Source organism: Oryctolagus cuniculus, chromosome 17, assembly GCF_051225735.1.
Source record: "Oryctolagus cuniculus isolate XC-2025 breed Fujian yellow rabbit chromosome 17, ASM5122573v1, whole genome shotgun sequence".
NCBI classification, from domain to species: domain Eukaryota; kingdom Metazoa; phylum Chordata; class Mammalia; order Lagomorpha; family Leporidae; genus Oryctolagus; species Oryctolagus cuniculus.
In genome coordinates this window covers 25,365,319-25,384,126 of record NC_142883.1, presented here as the reverse complement: position 1 = coordinate 25,384,126, position 18,808 = coordinate 25,365,319, and the positions used below count along the sequence as shown (strand labels likewise).

The window sequence follows — 18,808 nt, the reverse complement described above, 5'->3', positions numbered from 1 at the left end:
TTCAATGAAGAGAGGGTTTCTGTCAGGACTTCCAGCTCACCTTACAGGAACCAAATATCTCTGCTGATGTTTAAATTAAATGTACACAGATTTTAAGAATTCCCCAAGTATGGCCGGTGCTGGGACTCACTAGGCTAATCCTCTGCCTGTGGCACCAGTACTTCGGGTTCTAGTCCCGGTTGGGGCGCCGGATTCTGTCCCGGTTGCTCCTCTTCCAGTCCAACTCTCTGCTGTGGCCCGGGAAGGCAGTGGAGGATGGCCCAAGTGCTTGGGCCCTGCACCCGCATGGGAGACCAGGAAAAGCACCTGGCTCCTGGCTTCGGATCAGTGCAGCGCGCCCACTGTAGAGGCCATTTGGGGGTGAACCAACAGAAGGAAGACCTTTCTCTCTGTCTCTCTCTCTCTCTCACTGTCTAACTCTGCCTGTCAAAAAAAAAAAAATTCCCCAATTATATAGAACCTTTTAATAAAAAATTTTAATTAAGAAAAAAGGGTTCTGCTGGCTTTTGTCTGCCATCCTAATGAAAAAACTTGGTGGAAACTATCCAAGGCCAGAAAACCAGGAATCTAAAAAGCCTGATCTTCCAATAAGGTCAGATAACAGTGTTAAATGTCACCTGCAGTGATCATGGGTCCCTCTGTAACACCTGCAGCTCCACATGGGGGCCCCTGGAACTAGCCCCCTTGTGATCTGTTGAGCTCATTTGTGGGTCAGCAGCCCCCTTCCTGTGGTACAAGTGTGGGGAGGGGGAAGAGTTAAAGGAGAGCAGAGAACTGGAGTCTCCGGAGAGGAGGCCTACCAGCCAGCCCCGAGGTCCACAGCTTTCCAAAGCACGAGTTCACAAAGCGTCAGAGAGACAGGAGTGAGTCCCAGGGCTCTGGAGAGAGAAAGAAGGAAGAAAACCATTAAATAAAGGAGATAGAGGGTAGGAATAAACCTTAGAATTATTCCCCATCACATATTAAGGGCACCGTTTTTACTCCAGCAGAGTATGAGCCTGTCAAAAGCCTCTGAAAGACCAGCACCCTGGGACTGGGGAGTCTGGGCTGTGGTCTGGCTCCATTAGACCGGGGGACTCTGGCCAAGCCATGAGACATTCCTTGGCCTGAGATTCCGTCACTGGAAATACTCCCTGTCCTGTCTGCCTCCCCAGGTTGGTGGGACGATGTGATAGTGGACATGACCTCCCTGCAAAACCCGTAATGTACCTGTTGCACGCAAGGTCATATTGTCCTGATTCTCACTACTAGCAGCACCCCATCCTAAATTATTTATTTAAAAGAGGAATAAATAGGGAGGGAGAGACAGAGGTCTTCCATCTGCTGGTTCACTCCCCAAGTGGCCACAGCTTGGGATGAGTTAGGCCAAAACCAGGATAGAGAAACTTCTTCCAGGTCTCCCATGGGGGTAGTAGGGGCCCAGGCACTTGGGCCATCCTCTGCTGCTTTTCCTAGGCCGTGAGCAGGGAGTTGGATTGGGAATGGAACAGCTAGGACTTGAACCACTGCCCACGTGGTTTGCAGTCGGCAGCTTACCTGCTACACCACAGCGCCGACCCCTACTACAGCCCTTTAGGGAGGTGGCCTGTGGGTGGAGAAGCAAGGCACTTGGAAGATCACTTCCTTCTTTGGCCATCACTCTGCACAGCCCTCTCCCTAGCAGGATAAGCTTTGAGTGGCAGGGGGCAGAGAATGGTGCAAGTGTCCAAGAAGGCAGAGCAAGGTATTTCCATCAGAGGTTCTGGGCCCAGCAGTCCTAAGGTTGGCAAGTGCCTCCTCACGCCGCACCTAAGTCTCTCCTTGTATTATTGGTGCTAGTTTTCTCCAGATCGGCCTCAAGAGCGGCTCTCTACTTGCTGAAATGTATCATTTCTAATATTTACCCACTGAAAACACTCACTGTTGAAGAGGGGGACCCCAAGTTGCCAAAACGATGATGTCTGGGGCCCGGAGTCCAAGTGCAATAAAAGCTAAGCATCTGTTTCTGGAAGGGGCCAAGGGCAGAGTCAGCTTCTGGCTCCTTTTGTCCATGAGGCTTCAGTGTCCTCCCACTTATCCCAGACGCAGGTCCTTCTGCTCCCTGCATAACTGTTCTAGGGGGACGGCGTGCGTGTGCACTATTTTGGGGAGAAATAGTTACATCTGTATTGAAAATGTTTACATCGACTGAGATCTGCCTTAGTGCACCAACACGCCGAGTGTGCTTTTCACAAGGGAAGGCGTTTCAATCAAGACCAAGTGCGGACAGGGCCTCTCCGCCCCTCAGACCCGCCGCCGGGGTCTCCTCCACCTTGCAGGTTCCTTCCTTCTCCGTGTACGTTAAGTCCTTTTCAGTCACGGACACGCGCTCTTGGCTCTGGACTCGGATAAATGCTGCCCTGTTAGCTAATAGTACCATTAGTTCTATTAGCGACTAATAGCTAATTAGCCACAATGCTGAGGTGCAAGGCTTCCAGCACACACACGCAGCCCCGTTCCTCTTCCCGGCCACCTGTTTTTCTGAACGCCTTTCTCTTGGCCGGCGGAGGACCACTACGACGGTCGGGTCACTCGCACTGCCCTCCGGTGCGTGACACGGCGGCCCGCGCCCAACAGGCTCTTTCTTTATTCACTAAGCCAACGGCTCTTCAAGTTCCAGATCTCACTTCCACCTCCTGTCGCCCATCTCTTCGCTTTACCGTTTTCTAACCCTGACCCACCACTTGGTGGAAACCAACACCCACCTCCTCGGCTGCCTCCCATTCTCCACTTTGGCTTCCTTTCAGCAACCACGCCCCCCGACCCCAGGAGAGCGGCGCGCATGCGCAGCGCGCGCCTTTACCTGGGCGCCCGGGAGTGGGCGGAGTGGGAAGGGGCGGGGGCGGAACCGGGAGTCGGCGGTTATCTGCGCGGCTGAGCGCTCACATTGTGGCAGGAGGGAGAAAAGGTGCGCCTGGGCCGGCTCCGAGGGCTGCGCATGCGCGCCGCTGCTCCCCGCGGCCGGGATGCCGAGGGGCGGGTGGAGGGAGGCGTCGGATCCCTGCTGGGCGCGCGCGCGGGGGGGGGGCGGTCGCGAGGGAAGGGGCCGCGGGCGCGCGCGCGCGCGCTCTCGCCGCCTCCCTGCCCCCTCTCGCGCACATCCACACACGCACACCCCCTCCCCCGCCGGCCCGCTCGCCCTCGCGCGCTCGGAAGGGAGTCGCGAGACGTCGGAGCGGCGGCCACGTAGCGCTGCGGCGGCGGCGGCGGCGGCGGCGGCCGAGGCCGAGGCCGGGGCTGAGGAGCGGCCCTGAGCGCAGACGTTGGGCAGGGGGAGGGGCCGGCCCGGCCGGCGGTTGTTGCTCGAGCGCCGCGGCGACAGGCGCCCGCCGCAGGGATGGACCGCCGCGGCGGCGGCCGAGGCGGCGGCGGCGGAGGCGGCCGGCCCGGGTGAGTAAGGGCCCCTTCCCCACGCACACCTCAGCGTCGCGGCGGCGCCCCGGGTAGCAGCCCCCGCTTCCCCGCCGTCCGCTGGCCCGGGCCGGGCCGCACGGGCCGGCGAAGCCCTTCGCCGAGCAGCTGCGTGCTACTAGGCCGGAGCAGCCCCCATCCGGCGGGGAGGCCCCGGGCGCTGCGCTCGTCTGGCAGCGAGCTCGGGCCGGGGGCACCCCGCTCCTGCCCCTTCGCCCTTCTCCGGCAGACCTGGGCTTGGCTGCAGTTCTGCAGCGAGTCCTCTCGCCCTGAGGCCCGAGGGGAAGCGGGGGCGGCACGGGCTAGCGGGCCGAGGGGAGGTTTGCACCGGTCCTCCTTGCCCTGCAGCTGGTGGTTTTGCACCCACTGCCTCCCCCGCCCTGCGCTTGCGCCCGAACCTCCAGCCCCCGGGGGAGTATTGTGCCGCCTGGAGAGAGAATGCATTTGGTGTGCACCCGCCGCCAGCACCCCCGCACTCGCCCCGGGTGGGTAATGCGGACCTTTCTCCACCGCCAATCGGGCTCTGCTGAGTCTTAGACGGGAGACACCCAAGGCAGTGACACCGCCGTCACATCTGCACGTAACACGTTCATTGTCGAGGGATGTCTGCCGTGGAGAGGACCTGGGCTCCGAGAGTGTCTGCAGGATTTCAGGTTCCATATGCGTGCTCCTCTTGCGGGCGGGCCGGTCTTTGATCCCATCCAGGGCATCCTCCCCCACTGCACGCACACACTTCCTGGTAGCCGAGCAGCCCCTGTCACGGCGGATCCATTGTCAGAAGCGGCTTGTGCCAGTCCGAGGAATGTCCTCGGCCTTGGAGAAGGGTGCTCTCCGCCGCCGAGGTCACGGGCCGCGCCCGCCCGCGCGTGCCTCGGATTGTCCCCAGCTCGTCCCCCTGGTCATCACTACCGCGGTGCGCGGCGGCGGGCTCTGGGTGACACCTGAGTGATGCTCGAGCCCCGTTCGTTTGAAACACCCGGGGTGTGGGGATTTCTTCGCGTCGGCACGCGGAGCACCTGTGGTCGCGGCATCGTGCAGGAAGGGGGGGCCCGCTTTGGGGTGAAGGTCCTTGCGTTCTGTTCCGGAGGGTGGCCAGGCCCGTATTGTTCCGGGAATGGCCACCAGCACACGCTTTGTTGACAACATGTGTGTGTGTGGGGAGGGGGTCGAAGGGCCGCTGCCGCTGGGAGGTGGGCTGCGAGTGCCTGGAGTCCAGGGGGTGTTCCCCAGGGAGGCCCTTTCCGGCGTGGTGCCCTGAGGTTGTCGGTGCTGGCGGGCGACTCTTGGTACCACGGCGGCACACTTTGCATTCCGATAGGTGCCACCTTTCCTTAGTGTAATTTTGCTTAGAGCGATTCCCCACTGAGTGTTGCTGCTCCTGGAAGTGCCTCGCTCCGCGTCTCCTAGACCTTTTTTGTGGGGTCACGGAAGCTTTTGGGCCCCTCAGTGCAACAGACAACTTAATTTTGAATGCAGCCACAGGCGTCTTGAAGCTGGTCCCGGGACCTCAGAGTAAGACCTGTATTACGCAAAAGTGAAAGGAACTTGAGTTCTGTGTTTTGTTTTGTGTTTAGGGATTAGAGTTCCTTTGGCCCGGAGCAGTAAACAGCAGAGTAGCTTATGTATGTATCCTTGTGTTTGTTCTTTGATGACAGTGAGTTAGGTATTTGTAAGGTATCATTTCCCTGTCTTCCTGTGAAAACAAAATGTATGTGAGAGTCTTTCAGGAGTTAAAACTCAAGTCCAAAGAATTTGCTTAAATTTGGCCAGTTTGATAAGGTGTGTGTTCTGACACGATCTTCTAGTTGTAGCAAATTTCAACAGCAAAGTTTGTGCGCTCTTTTATAATGCCTGGTTGACAGTGACCTCTTAGACGAAAGCTTTGTCATTTCCATAGCAGAACAGATGTTTTGTGAAAGACTTTTTCTAACTATCGACTATGATTTTATGTCTTTATTAAGGGTGATAATGTCATCAAAATCATCCATTTTAAAATTCGATTTTAAGGGAAGATTTTTAATTGTAGTTAGGGAATTTGGTCTCCACGTTTGGAATCTAGAGGTTGGGGTGACCTTTGTACCATTCTATCAATAAGCAGGTGCTAAATGGTCAGCTATTTTTGCTTAAGTTACTCTGCTTTACCTAGCTTTTGGCTTTTGAACATATTTTAATTGAGACATTTATTCCAGTTTGTGATGGTGGTGTGGTGGGCAATGATGGTAAATCAGCACAGACGCCAGCTCTTGAAGAGCTTGTAATTCTTTTTTTTTAATTTAAAGAGTCCTTTGAGACTTTCATATTGTTTGCATTTTGGGGGGTCCTAAGGAGCTGAGGGATTCATGGTATTGCCTAGTATTTTGGGAGGTCAGGGAGCCTTAGAATCTTGCATGGAACCTGTTCCACATACCTGAAGAGTAGTAGTCTAATAACTATGCAGCGTACCCTACGAAGTTATAAAGCGTGCTGAGGTTGCAAATATCACATTTTTATTACCTAATATACATGCTCAAAGCGGCTTGTATCATAGGTTATATTTTTATTCATGTCACACCTGAAGTTTTACTATCGGAAATTATTTGCCTATGCTAAACCCAAACCATTTCAAAGTTGCAAATGCGCTACTTTTCTTTGTCAACGTAGAATGGTGACAGACCATTGCCATCTCAGCTGACGGTGTGCTTCCTTGGCTTGGTATTGCGGAACAAGTCACTTACCTCAACACCCACACACCATGGAGCAGCTGATCATATAACACACATGGCCGTGAGAACAGGCTTCTCTCCTGGTCAGATTCAGAGCTTGGGAGCTGGAAAACAATTGCACAGCAGTGAAGCCCTTCAGGAGCCTCGGCGCCAGCAGCTGCTGTGGCTTCTCCAGCACCCTCCTCCAGACACTCTTCCCTCAGGAGGTTTCAGGGCCGCTCCGGCGCAGGGGAAGCAGCTCCCACTTTGTGCAGCCGGTGGCCTCCAGAGCTGATTCGTGACACCCAGAGCTGTTTCCATTTCTGCTCTGAGTGTGGGAAGTCATCTTGCTGTGTGGTAAGAAAATACTTTTCAAGTCCGTAGGGGAAGAGAAGCCGATTAGTAATGCTACTGATGTGATTTTGTTTTTGAGTGTCTGAAGCCTATCGAAGAAGCAAATGGTAATGTGAGCTATTTAAAAAAAGAGCCACCCTTTTCTCAGGGGTTTTAGATAATTTTACTAAAAGTGTGACTACTCTTGAGTTTCATTTCCCTTGTTCTAAAACGTCAGTTGAGAGACAGCCAAAAAAAAAAAAAAAAAAAAGGATTGTCTTGTATTTTGAACCGTAGCCTTTGGAACTAGTTATTCCAAAGGAGCTCACTGCACCTCCTCGTTGGAAGCTCTTGGGTCTTGTGCACTGTTTTAGCTAGCTTTGGGCTTTTGTCAGCTGATATCCTTTCAGACAGTTGGAACTTGAATTTACTTTGATAGAGGTGAACTGGTGTTGCAGCTCCTGATTTTTGCTGAAGGGAGATAGTTCTTTGGAGCCAAGTGGAGCGAGGTTTAAGTCCCAGCTCCACCATCTATTGGCTTTTACGTTGTTGAGCAAGTCACCTTGACCTTCCCGGCCTCAGTTTCCTCATCAGCAGAATGAAATTTGATAGAATTAGAGATAATGTAGGCAAGCTCTGAGCACCGTTGCTGGCATATGTTCATATCAAGGACTCAGTAAATGGTAGGATACAGAGCCTGCTGGAATGAAACTGCAGATCGTTTGGCTTATGACAAGACTGGGCGGTCTGGTGCTGCAATCTGTATTCTTTCATTTGGGCAGATTTGAGATGAAAAAAATTGCAAATATTTGGTTTGGAGCATACCTAAGTCTTGCAGGTGCAATGTGCTTATTGGAACTTTGATTTGTTGCTCTATGGCTGGTTGAACTTGGTGGAGACAATAAAACCTAGCTCCAAATGCTACAGTGTTACCCACAGTCTATGCTTGTTTTAAGCCTATTCAGAGCTTATGTGGTGAAAGGCATGTTTTAGGACATTAACGTATCTCAATGAGTTCTGTGTCCAGAGTTGAATCACGTGCAAAGCCTTGTGTAAATTTTCATGGTTAATGCAGCCATAAAGTGCTTGGTAGAATCCGTGGAGACATCAGTTGCTTATTTTAGTTAATCTGTTTGTTTATTCAGCAGTTGTGTTTGATTTTTAAAAATACTTAGGAACATTTTCTTTTAGAATTCCCGTTGCTTTTCTGAGACTTTGATCATGAACTGTTATTAGGGCGGTAGGTTTGAGTACCTTATGCATTTTTACTTTGGTGGGAGAAAGAAAGAAAAGGTTCCTTAATCTAGTCAGATTTTATCGACTCTGCTTTAGGCCTGTAGAGTGTATATGTAGTTCCTTCCCTTAGTTTTTAGCCAAAAACTGTTTTATGATAAAATATGACCCTTTTTTCCTCTTTATGGTGTAAGAGATTGAATACTTTGAAAAGCGAGTTCAGTAAAGGCCCTGCATATACTTTTATCCAATGCCTAGAGCTCCTTTAAAGGCTGACACCTGTATCTCACACCAGAGTACTTGGGTTGGTTCCTTGTTAGTGCAGACCCTGCGGAGGAGATGGTGATGGCTGAAGCAGCTGAGTCCCCGCCACCCACATGGGAGAGCTGCATGGGTTGACTTGTGGGCTGCTGGCCTTGCCTGCATGTGCAGAGTGAACCAGCAGATGGGCTCCATCCAGCTCTCCACACCAGCCCCTTCCCGCCCGCCACACCCTTCCTTCTCCCTCTCAGATGCTTTAAGAAAAGGATTTTTTAGGTTGCTCTAGAATTGAGTTCTGTCATATTTGCAGGGTAGCACTAGATAGGTCTGAGCCCACAGAGTTACCTGGATGCTTTTCAGGCAGGGTAGACCCATCAGTGACGCCTTAGGGTTGGCTGAAACAATCTACTAATCCTCACTGTCTTATTTTCGAGCTACGGGAGGGGCCATAAGTTGTTAATGTTGGATTGCTGATAAGGAGAGATTGGCAAATAGTGGTCTTTTACTTGCTGTAGATTTTGTGGTACACCTGAAAAAACTTAATCTTGACCAGAATGTGTAATAATAACAGCTCCATAATGTTATTAGTGCTTAACAAACAAAATTTAAGTGATTAAGTTAGTGTTTTTTCCCTCAACTACAATACATTTTGCTGAGTAAAACTTTCTCTTTGTGGAAAGAGTGCTATTTTCTTTTTAACTATTCTTTCTCCTGGGTCACTGAAGTCAGATGGCGAAGCTGACTGGGGTGGGGTGGGGGTGGGGAGCACCCGGCCTGCGGGCCCACACGGCTCGCAAAATCATTTGACCTAGCCCTGCCAATGCAGTTGCAGGCAGGACTTGAAATTCAGTACATCTAGAGCAGGCCCATTTTTTAGTTGATAATTTTGTATGGCCAGTGAATGACGTTATAAATGGTCCTTGGCGGAAAAAAAAATTCCCCACCCCTGGCAGATAGCTGGTGGCTTCAGCCAGGTTTTTTTTTTTTTTTTTTGGACAGACCAGTGAGTATGTGGTGAGCAGGGGCTGTTGATCGAGAAGAGGTGGGAAAGAATGTGTGCACAGCCTGGTTCCTTGCTCTTTGCTGTGCGTGTGCTGACAGAGGGTTATGACTCTGCCAGGTTAAGGAAGGATATGCAGTGTCAGGTGGTTTTGTCTCTAATAACATTTATGCTTTTCAGCTTTGAAATTTTGATTGTTTTGGGGATTCAGTGGAACACAGCTTCTTACACTGTGCGGCCTACAGAATGAGAAGACTTAACCAGTGTAACTAGGCCCTGATGAATTGTTTTTGCCCTTTTGAATGTTTCATTTTCATGTATCTAAAGTAATAGTAGGAGCCTTTGAACACTTACAAAATGCGATGAAGTTGTGTTTTCATTTTGTTTTGGAGGGGAGAGAGTTTGTGATCTAAATTTTATGAAAAAAATCTGTATGTTTTCCTCTTTTTTTTTTTTTTTTTTTTTTTTTTTGACAGGCAGAGTGGACAGTGAGAGAGAGAGAGACAGAGAGAAAGGTCTTCCTTTGCCGTTGGTTCACCCTCCAATGGCCGCCTCGGCCGGCGCGCTGCGGCCGGCGCACCGCGCTGATCCGATGGCAGGAGCCAGGAGCCAGGTGCTTTTCCTGGTCTCCCATGGGGTGCAGGGCCCAAGCACCTGGGCCATCCTCCACTGCACTCCCTGGCCACAGCAGAGGGCTGGCCTGGAAGAGGGGCAACCGGGACAGAATCCGGCGCCCCAACCGGGACTAGAACCCGGTGTGCCGGCGCCGCTAGGCGGAGGATTAGCCTAGTGAGCCGCGGCGCCGGCCCTGTTTTCCTCTTAATACCAAGACAGGGATAGCCAGGGACTTTTCCTGTGTTAATGTACTGCTAGAGCTGGAGTTTGAAATTACCTTGCTTCTGAAAGTTCATCATTGCAGAGAGCCCCACATTTTTCCTTTTAGCATACTGAGTCATTTAAATTAAAATTAAATCATCAAAACTTTGGAAATAACCTGAATGTCTGTCAGTATAGTATTAGTTAAGTTGGTGTATATTCATACAACAGAATAAATGTTATATATCTGCAAAAAAAGATGAGGAAACTATATTGCTATGGAAAAAAATCTATAAACTCTAGTGTTAAGGAAAAAGCTACTGGGCAGTGTGTGGCATGTGCTGTTGTTTGTATGGTGGGAAAGTGACTATAAGAAATTATTAGTTCCATAAGAAACTTGTAGTATTAGTTGTCTCTTGAGGGATGAATTGGGTGGTTGGAAGCTGGATTGACAGGAGAGGCTTCACTGTATTTTTTTAAGTAAATTTTTGATTAAAGTACAAATAGAAAAGTAGGGAAATCAGAGGTATGCAGTTCAGGCAATTCTGTCTGTGTCATCAGCACCCAGCACAGCAAATGGACCCTTACAATCCCAGAAGCCTCTCACCTGCTTTCCCTGTGACTGCTCTGCCACGGCCTCCACTGTCCTGAGTTCTGCCGTCACAAAGTAGTGTTTCCTACGTTGTGGAACTTTGTGTAAGTGGACTACAGTGTGTACTCACTCATATCTGGCTGTGTGAGCTCGGAATGATGCTTATCAGATTCATCCAGGTTGTTGTGTATGACAACAGTTACTCTCATATACACAACCAACAGAACTAGTTATTCATGAAACTAGTCATGTGCATGTTTTATAATTTATTTATACTTTTAAATTATAATTGTCCATTCTGCCATCACTGAAAATTCGGGTTGTTTCTGGTTTTTGTCTCTGAGTAATATTACTTTGTCCACTATAAATTCTTAAAAATTTTGACAGTGTATATCTATTAATCTAAAAAACAATTTAGAATGTTGCCCCCACAAGAAAACTGCAATGTCCTATTTGAAATTAAATACTGAAATAATTAGTGGTGCAAAATAGTTTTAAACCTTATTATCAGTATATTCTCAAAGATTTTTCACAATATTAGAATTCCAAAGACCAAGACCAAACCTTGTATTTTTTATTTTTAAATAAAGAAGGTTAAATTGATGGAAAATTCCTTTAAAAATAATTATAACCAATATAATAAGGTTTTTGTAACTGCTAAATAGTTCTTTTACTACCTTTCCTGCATGGCTAATCATTAAAAAATTTTTATCTAATACACTTCTTGTTTTAAGATTTTTTTATTTATTTGAGAGGTAGAGTTACAGAGAGAGAGAGAGAGAGGAGTTGGGGGGGGTCATCTGCTGGTTCACTCCCCAAATGACCGCAACAACCCAAAGTGGGCTGATCCGAAGCCAGGAGCTTCTTCCAGGTCTCCCACGCTGGTGCAGAGGCCCAAGCCATTGAGCCATCTTCCAGTGCTTTCCCAGGCCATAGCAGAGCTGAATTGGAAATGGAAGAGCTGGGACTCGAACCAGTGCCCATGTGGGATGCCTTCGTACAGGCATAGGCTTAGCCTACTAGGCCACAGCGCTGGCCCCAATTTAATACAAGTTTTATAGATGCCATGTATTTAAACTTTTTGGAACTCCAAGGTTCTAAACAGCAACATGAAAAACTTACATATAGTTAGACTTGTTTTGAATACTTTTGGAATTTGGTAGAATTGTCAACCAGTTGATTAATAGAATGTAATTTGGCCATGCACTTTAGTCACTACTCAGACACCACTGTTTCTATTAAATACTGCATTTGATCAAAAAAATTTCCTTTAATTTTTTAAAAATTTATTTTGTTTATTTGAAAGAGTTACAAAGAGAGGTAGAGCCAAAGAGAGAGAGAGAGGTCTTCCATTCGACTGGTTTACTCTCCGAATGACTGCAACAGCCAGAGCTGAAGCCAGGAGCTTCTATCAGGTCTCCCACATGGGTCCAGGAGCCTAAGGACTTGGGCCATCTTCTACTGCTTTCCCAGGCCACAGCAGGGAGCTGGATGGGAAGTGGAGTAGCCGGGACTCGAACCGGCGCCCACATGGGATGCCGGCACTGAAGGAGGTGGCTTTACTCTTTACGCCCCAGCACCTGCCCCGCTTAACCTACTTTCGAGAAGAAATAAACTAGGTAATTTTATAAATCATGTTAGTTAAATATGAAGACCTCAGTATAAGTTTCAGTGGATAAATAATTTTAATGGGCTTTTTTATAGTCTCCTAGTTTATAAAGCCAAATTATTTTGGAATGCAGCTTTTATTCCAAAGGTTATTCACAAAAGTCTTTATAGATACTACATAGCAAAGACTGAGAGCTATAACTTCTTAAAAGCAGAGAAATCTTTATTTCTGTTTCTAATGTGTATCTTGCTTTGCCCCTAGAGAAATATTTCATTATTTGATGTACAATTTTTTAAAATCTTATATAATTTGATAAGTTTCAAAAAATATTTCCAAGTGATAAAATGTTGGATTTTGGAAATTACATATGTAGTAGAAAAAACTTACCTAATTTCAAATGGCAGGTTTCTTCCTGTCAGGTTGTGACAAAGAAATAAACATGTGTACGTCCATTTCTACCTTGTCAGATATTGTAGTCAGCTTCCAAAAGAGGTTTGCTCTGCCTTCCAGTCTTGCCCGAATGCTTTTGCTACCTCATATGGGAAGTCAGACTTTTTTTTTTTTTATTTAAAGATGATTTAAGTCTCTTCAAGCCAGTAGCTGCACTGAACACTAAAAGCCACGTCCACGGAAGCTGACTGTTGTAGGGTTGCGTTGTTCCCAGTTGAGAACTGCTGTTTATTTAGTTGCCTCCAGCAGTATTTCTCAAACTTTTTGACCATGATCCACAGTGCGGAGCCACGCCTGCGTGCCCACACCTCTTCCCTCCTGTCCACACCCACACCCACACCTGAAGCAAAAGCTTCATGAAACAGCACCCAGCCTTACTAGCCGTGAGGTAGCCGGTTGGTTTTTACTCTGTTCTATTGGATTTAGAAACATTGAGTTGGGACAGGTAGATTTAAGAACCACTGCCCTAAATAGTGCTTCACAAAAAGTGTTTCCTTGAAATAGATGCTGAAGAGAAGGCTTACTGGATTAAACAGAGTGGAGGGGAGTGGTAAAAGCCATGCTCAGAGGTAGGGATTTGAAGTAGAAAGCTAGGAAGAGTGGCATGAAGACAGTCGCTGTGTTTGTGATCTTACTTGTTCCTGAGAGAGGGGTAATTCTTAAAAATCTAGAAAGGGTTAAGCTTGGATCCCATTTTGCCTAACACTTAAGGCTCTGGTCTCCTCAGAGGTGGGACACCTACTATTGCTTAACACACGTCTGCACACAGTTACCTGTTTATTATGTTAGGCAAGACAGAGAGGACTGATGAATATGTAGAAAGAGTAGTGTAGCTTCCTTTGACTCAGAGCCTGGTTTAAACAATAATCTACATGGGTAGAGCAGTTGCAGAATAAAACTACAGCAAGGGCTCAGAGTAAAGGGTCACGTCTGTGTGAAGATCAGACCCTGGACTTGAGCTGCATTTCAGAGACGGCTGAAAACCATGATCAGAACCTGGTCTCCTGGAAGGACGAACTTCCTGGTTGCCCTGCTCAAATTGTGTTTCCTTTTTGTACCCAAAGTTGTGTGTGCCATGTGTATGCATGTGCTACTTAACAAGCCCTTGCATGGTGTTTACCACTAACTCATCACGTAACCCTTTGAGGTAGATGTTATTATCCTCATTTTACCAGCAGGAAAATTTAGACAAAGTGAGGTTATGTCAATTTGCCAAGTTGAATGTGTTCTTTTCTTGACATTGGAATTTTTTTTAAGCACAGACCCATTAAGCTATTTTATTTGACTAATTGGAAAATTAATTTTAAAATTAATACCTAAGTATTTCTGGCTTTTAGAAGTAAGAGACTTAATGTACAGTGAAGTCGGCATTTTGATGTGTGTACAAGTCTGTGGCTGTCAATGCGTGTTTAGAGTTGTGTAGCCAACACCACAATTAGGATCCAGAACAGTTCTACACCCAAAAAAAACACCTCCTGCTGTCCCTTGCATTCTTTTATTTTTTTTTAAGATTTATTTATTTATTATTTGAAAGTCGGAGTTACATACAGAGAGAGGAGAGGCAGAGACAGAGAGGTCTCCCATCCACTGGTTCACTCCCCAGTTGGCCGAAACAGCTGGAGCTGTGTTGATCTGAAGCCAGGAGCTTCCTCTGGGTCTCCCACGTGGGTGCAGGGGCCCAAGGACTTGGGCCTCTTCTACTGCTTTCCCATGCCACAGCAGAAAGCTGGATTGGAAGTGGAGCAGCCGGGATTCGAGCCGGCACTCATATGGGATGGCGGCACTGCTGGCAGCTTTACCCACTATGCCACAGTGTTGGGCCCCCCCCTTGGCATTTTTACTCTTGTCCAGCCCCCACACCACTGGTCTGTCGTCCGTCGCTGTGGTTTGGTCTTCTGCAGGAGAGATGGAAGAGAGCTATGCAGCATGTGGCCCTTAGAGACTGGCTTCTCTCACTTGGAGTAGTACCTGGGAACTTCACCCAAGTCTGCGTGTGTGTCAACAATTGGTCGCTCATTTTTTTTTTTTTTTTTTTAAAGTGCCAAGTAATGCTCCATTGTACCGACGCGTCACTGGTTGTTTATCGCTCATCATGTGAAGGACATTTGGATTGTTTTCAGTTTTTGGTGATTATGAACCGAGTCACTATAGACATTCTCGGGCAGGTTTCTTAGTGAACATAAGCTTTTATTTCTTGAGGGTAACATCTAGATGGGAAGTTGCTAGGTCACATGGTATGGGTGTTTATAAGAAAGTTCCAGGCCATTTTCCAGAGTGGATGTGCTGTTTTTTGTCCCCATCAAAAAATATACAAAAAGCTGGAATTGTGCATCTTTGTTAGGTCTTAGTACTGCTGGTATTTTTTATTTCAGGCATTGTAATAAGTGTAGAGGAGAGGTTTGTATTTGTGCAAAAAAATCAATTGACTGATCTTCTCAGCTGAAGAACAACCTCTTTAAGCAGAATGTATATTTATAAATGTAATTCATCTAAAATGATATTTGAAACTGTAAGTTTGTCCTTTGGAACTAAACATAGTAGTACTGCGATGTTATCTGTTATAGCTATAAAGCTAAAATTATTTAACCAGTGTTGTAGTTGATATTGACAACCTAGAATCTTTTGGCAGATGGCTGATATTTTTGTAACTCTTTTTTTTTTTAAATTTATTTTATTTATTTGAAAGAGTTACAGAGAGAGGTAGAGACCGAGAGAAAGGTCTTCCGTCGCTGTTTCACTCCCCATATGGCCGCAACTGCAAGAGCTGGGCCGAGCCAAAGCCAGGAACCAGGAGCTTCTTCCACGTCTCCCACACAGGTGCAAGGACCCAAACATTTAGGCCATCTTCCACTGCTTTCCCAGGCCATAGCAGAGAGCTGGAGAGGAAGAGAAGCAGCCCGGGGCTAGAATCAGCATCCATATGGGATGCCGGCATTGCAGGCAGTAGATTAACCTATAGTGCTACAGCGCCGGCCCCTGTTTTTTAACTCTCAAGGGTTATAATTTACACAATGTTTAATAGCAGGGGACTTCAAAAAGTTTGTTGAAAATATATATTATGAAAAACCTATGCATGAATTTAAAAAAAATTTTTGCACCAAAACAGATTTATCTCAGCTGGGACTCGAACTGGTGCCCATATGGGATGCCAGTGCTGCAGGCGGAAGATTAGCCTACTGAGCCACAGTGCTGGCCCTTCCACAAACTTTTTGAAATCCCCTCGTTACAAATATTTTTCCATTTGTCATGAATGAATAACACTTTTTAAAAATATATATATATTGTTGCTGTCCTTAATGTTTTATTTGGGTGTGAAGCAGATTGCTTTTATATAGCATCAAAAAAGAATAGCTTTCTTGTTTTTCTTAAAAAACATTATATATGTCTATTTTTAAAAAGAATTATTTATTTGGAAGCCAGAGTTGCAGAGAAAAGGGGAGAGACAGATCTTCCAACCACTGATTCATGCCCCAAAAAACTATAACAGCTGGTGCTGGACGAGGCCAAAGCCAGGAGCTTTGTCCTAGTCTCCCATGTGGATGCAGGGGCTCCAGGATTTGGACCATTCTCCATGCTTTCCCAAGTGGATTAGCAGGAAGCTGGATCAGAAGTGGAGTACCTGGGACTCAAACCAGCGCCCATATGGAATGCTGGTGCTGCAGGCTGAGGCTTAACCTGTTACACCTCAGCGCTGGGCCCTTTATATATGTCTGTTTTAAAACTAGTTAGGAATGGGCCTTTGGCATAGCAGTTAAGATGCTGCTTGGGGGCTGGTACTGTAGTACAGCAGGTTCAAGCCATGGCCTATGGCACCAGCATCCCATATGTGTGTCACTTCAAGTCCCTGTTGCTCCACTTCCAATCCAGCTCCCTGCTAATGCACCTGGGAAAGAAGGGGAGGATGAACCAAGTGCCTGGGCCCCTGCGCCCATGTGGGAGACCTCGAAGAAGCTCCTGGCTCCTGGCTTCAGCCTGGCCCAGCCCAGTTGTTGTGACCATTTGGGGAGTGAACCAGTGGATGGAACATTGTCTCTTTCTCTCCACCCTCCCTTCTCTCTCTGCCTTTCAAAGAAATATATATAAAAGATGCTGCTTGGTATGCCCACATCTCGTTAGAATCCCAACTCCTCTGCTTCCAGTCCAACTTGCAGGTAATGTGCACACTGGGAGGCAGCAGGTGATGGCTCAGCTACTTGCCACCCGCATGGGAGAACCAGATTGAGTTCTGGACTCCTGGCTTCAGCCTGGTTCAGCCTAGGCTGTTGCAGACATTTGGGGAGTAAATCAGCAGATGGAAGATCTTTCTCTGTCTCTCCACCTTTCAAATGAAAAGAGAATAAATAAATAAAAATGGAAACATATTTAGGGAATACAGAAAAATATGAAAGAATTAAAAGTATCGTTTTTATACCTTTACTGCTATCTGGAGACATCTGTCAGTCTGAATGCACACACACATACACGTGTGATCATAGTCTTGCCTCATGAGATTGCATGATCCCATTCTCACGTGTTCGTGAGCTTTATTTTTTTTTTATTTTTATTTTTTATTTTTTGACAGGCAGAGTGGACAGTTAGAGAGACAGAGAGAAAGGTCTTCCTTTGCTGTTGGTTCACCCTCCAATGGCTGCCGCGGCTGGTGCGCTGCGGCCGGCGCATCACGCTGATCCAATGGCAGGAGCCAGGTACTTATCCTGGTCTCCCATGGGGTGCACGGCCCAAGCACTTGGGCCATCCTCCACTGCCGTCCCGGACCACAGCAGAGAGCTGGCCTGGAAGAGGGGCAACCGGGAAAGAATCCGGCGCCCCGACTGGGACTAGAACCCAGTGTGCCAGCGCCGCAAGTCGGAGGATTAGCCTAGTGAGCCGCGGCGCCGGCTTCGTGAGCTTTATTTTTCCATGTGAACATATTGCCTGTGTCAGTTAATACGAACATGTGTATCATCATTTGGATGGCTACCTGGTACGCCTGTGTCTGTGTGTATTGAACTTGAAGTATTTAAGGGTTCTCGAAGAAAACAAGGTATTTTTGTTATAATGAGTAGTGTTTTACTGGGTGTCCTTGCACACACATCTTTTTATACTTGTGGCATTATTATCTTAGTGAATTCTTCCATGGTTGGGTCCAAAAATCTGCACACCTCACAGTCAGAAGAGTGCTGAACTGCTTTAGTAAGATTTTACCATATTCTCAGGGTGTTAGAGCTTAATCAGCCTTGCCAGTTAATGTCAGAAGTCAGCCAGGTTATCTTGGCATTAGTCGGTTTGGGATTTATGCCAGAAAACATATTCACACATGTTTGTACATGGATTCTGGTGGAAAAACCAAGCCCATTTGCTAATTGATAGTCTTTACCAAGCAAACCTGAGAAGGTTTAAAAAATATCAAAGCCTAAAAATGCAGCTAAATAAAAACTCACTTTTGAGAAAAATAAACTAATAAAGTAGCCTCCTTTTTTAATTCAAAGAAAATGTTTTAATTGAAGTGATTATAATTCAGTTTATGCTATTGCAGTAAGTTCCCTTTAAAATTTTTAAAATGTGAATAATCCTAGATTTACAGAAAAATTGCAGAGAGTACTTGTGTATCTCTCGCTCTGTTTCCCTATTGATTAAGTCTTACATAACCATGGTGTGTTTCTCAAGACCAAGAAACTAACATTGGTTTATTATGACTAGCTAAATTTCAATTCAGGTTTCACTAGTTTTTCAGCTGATAATCTGTTTTCTGTTTGGAAGAACTCTACACTTCAGCTTGGCTGTCTGTTCATAGATAAATTAATTTTAGTCAGAACATATGTTGTACATATGTATGTGCTATGTATAATGTATCTAATCTTTGTATTTAAACAAATGTTATCTTTGACATTAATATCTTTAAAAATTATCTTCTGACATTCACAGTCCTGCCCTAGGCCATTTTAAGGTAGGGCCGAGGAGCTTCTCCCCAGCTGTCTTGTGTTCCATGCAGAAACGTGATTTATAACATCAATGAGTGTATTGCTTGCACAGTGGTACCCTCTTCAAGGTGACGGCAGGCCCCTGTGTCCAGGAGCACATGGACAATAGCCGGCTTGTGTTGATCAGGAAAGAAACTGTTAATGGAGACTGGTAGTCAGGAATCTCTTTGCTAGATGGTTTGGCTGTCTGTTAGGAACTTGAAGTATTTAAGGGTTCTCGAAGAAAACAAGTGCTGGCCTTGAGGTAGAATACCATTGTGGACAGGACAGGACATGGGTGGCTTTCACTCCACACTGCTGCTGTCAAGAATCCCTCCCAAGGCAAACCGTGGCACCCAGGCTTACTGTATTAATTAATTGATTAAAATAATTTTTTTAAAAAAGATCTGTTTTTATTTATTTAAAAGGCTGAGTTAGATTGAGATCTTCGGTCCTGGTTCACTC

At 46.7% G+C, this 18,808-nt stretch overlaps 1 protein-coding gene across 15 annotated transcripts in view; it reads left to right on the top strand.

The window, feature by feature from the left end:
- The first annotated feature begins 2,790 nt into the window (after positions 1-2,790).
- The window catches only part of ZNF652 (zinc finger protein 652), a 71,910-nt gene continuing 55,892 nt past the window's right edge, over positions 2,791-18,808 (top strand). For 5 of the 15 annotated variants that reach the window (XM_070060830.2, XM_089318133.1, XM_051824872.3 and 2 more), the window contains exon 1: positions 3,021-3,408. The gene's annotated coding sequence lies outside the window, so the exon portion shown is untranslated. Of the gene's footprint in view, positions 2,927-3,020; positions 3,409-3,795; positions 4,083-5,721; positions 6,468-10,310; positions 10,450-18,808 lie in introns of those variants that run through there. The other 10 variants (XM_089318126.1, XM_089318129.1, XM_089318124.1 and 7 more) reach the window with 7 other exon arrangements.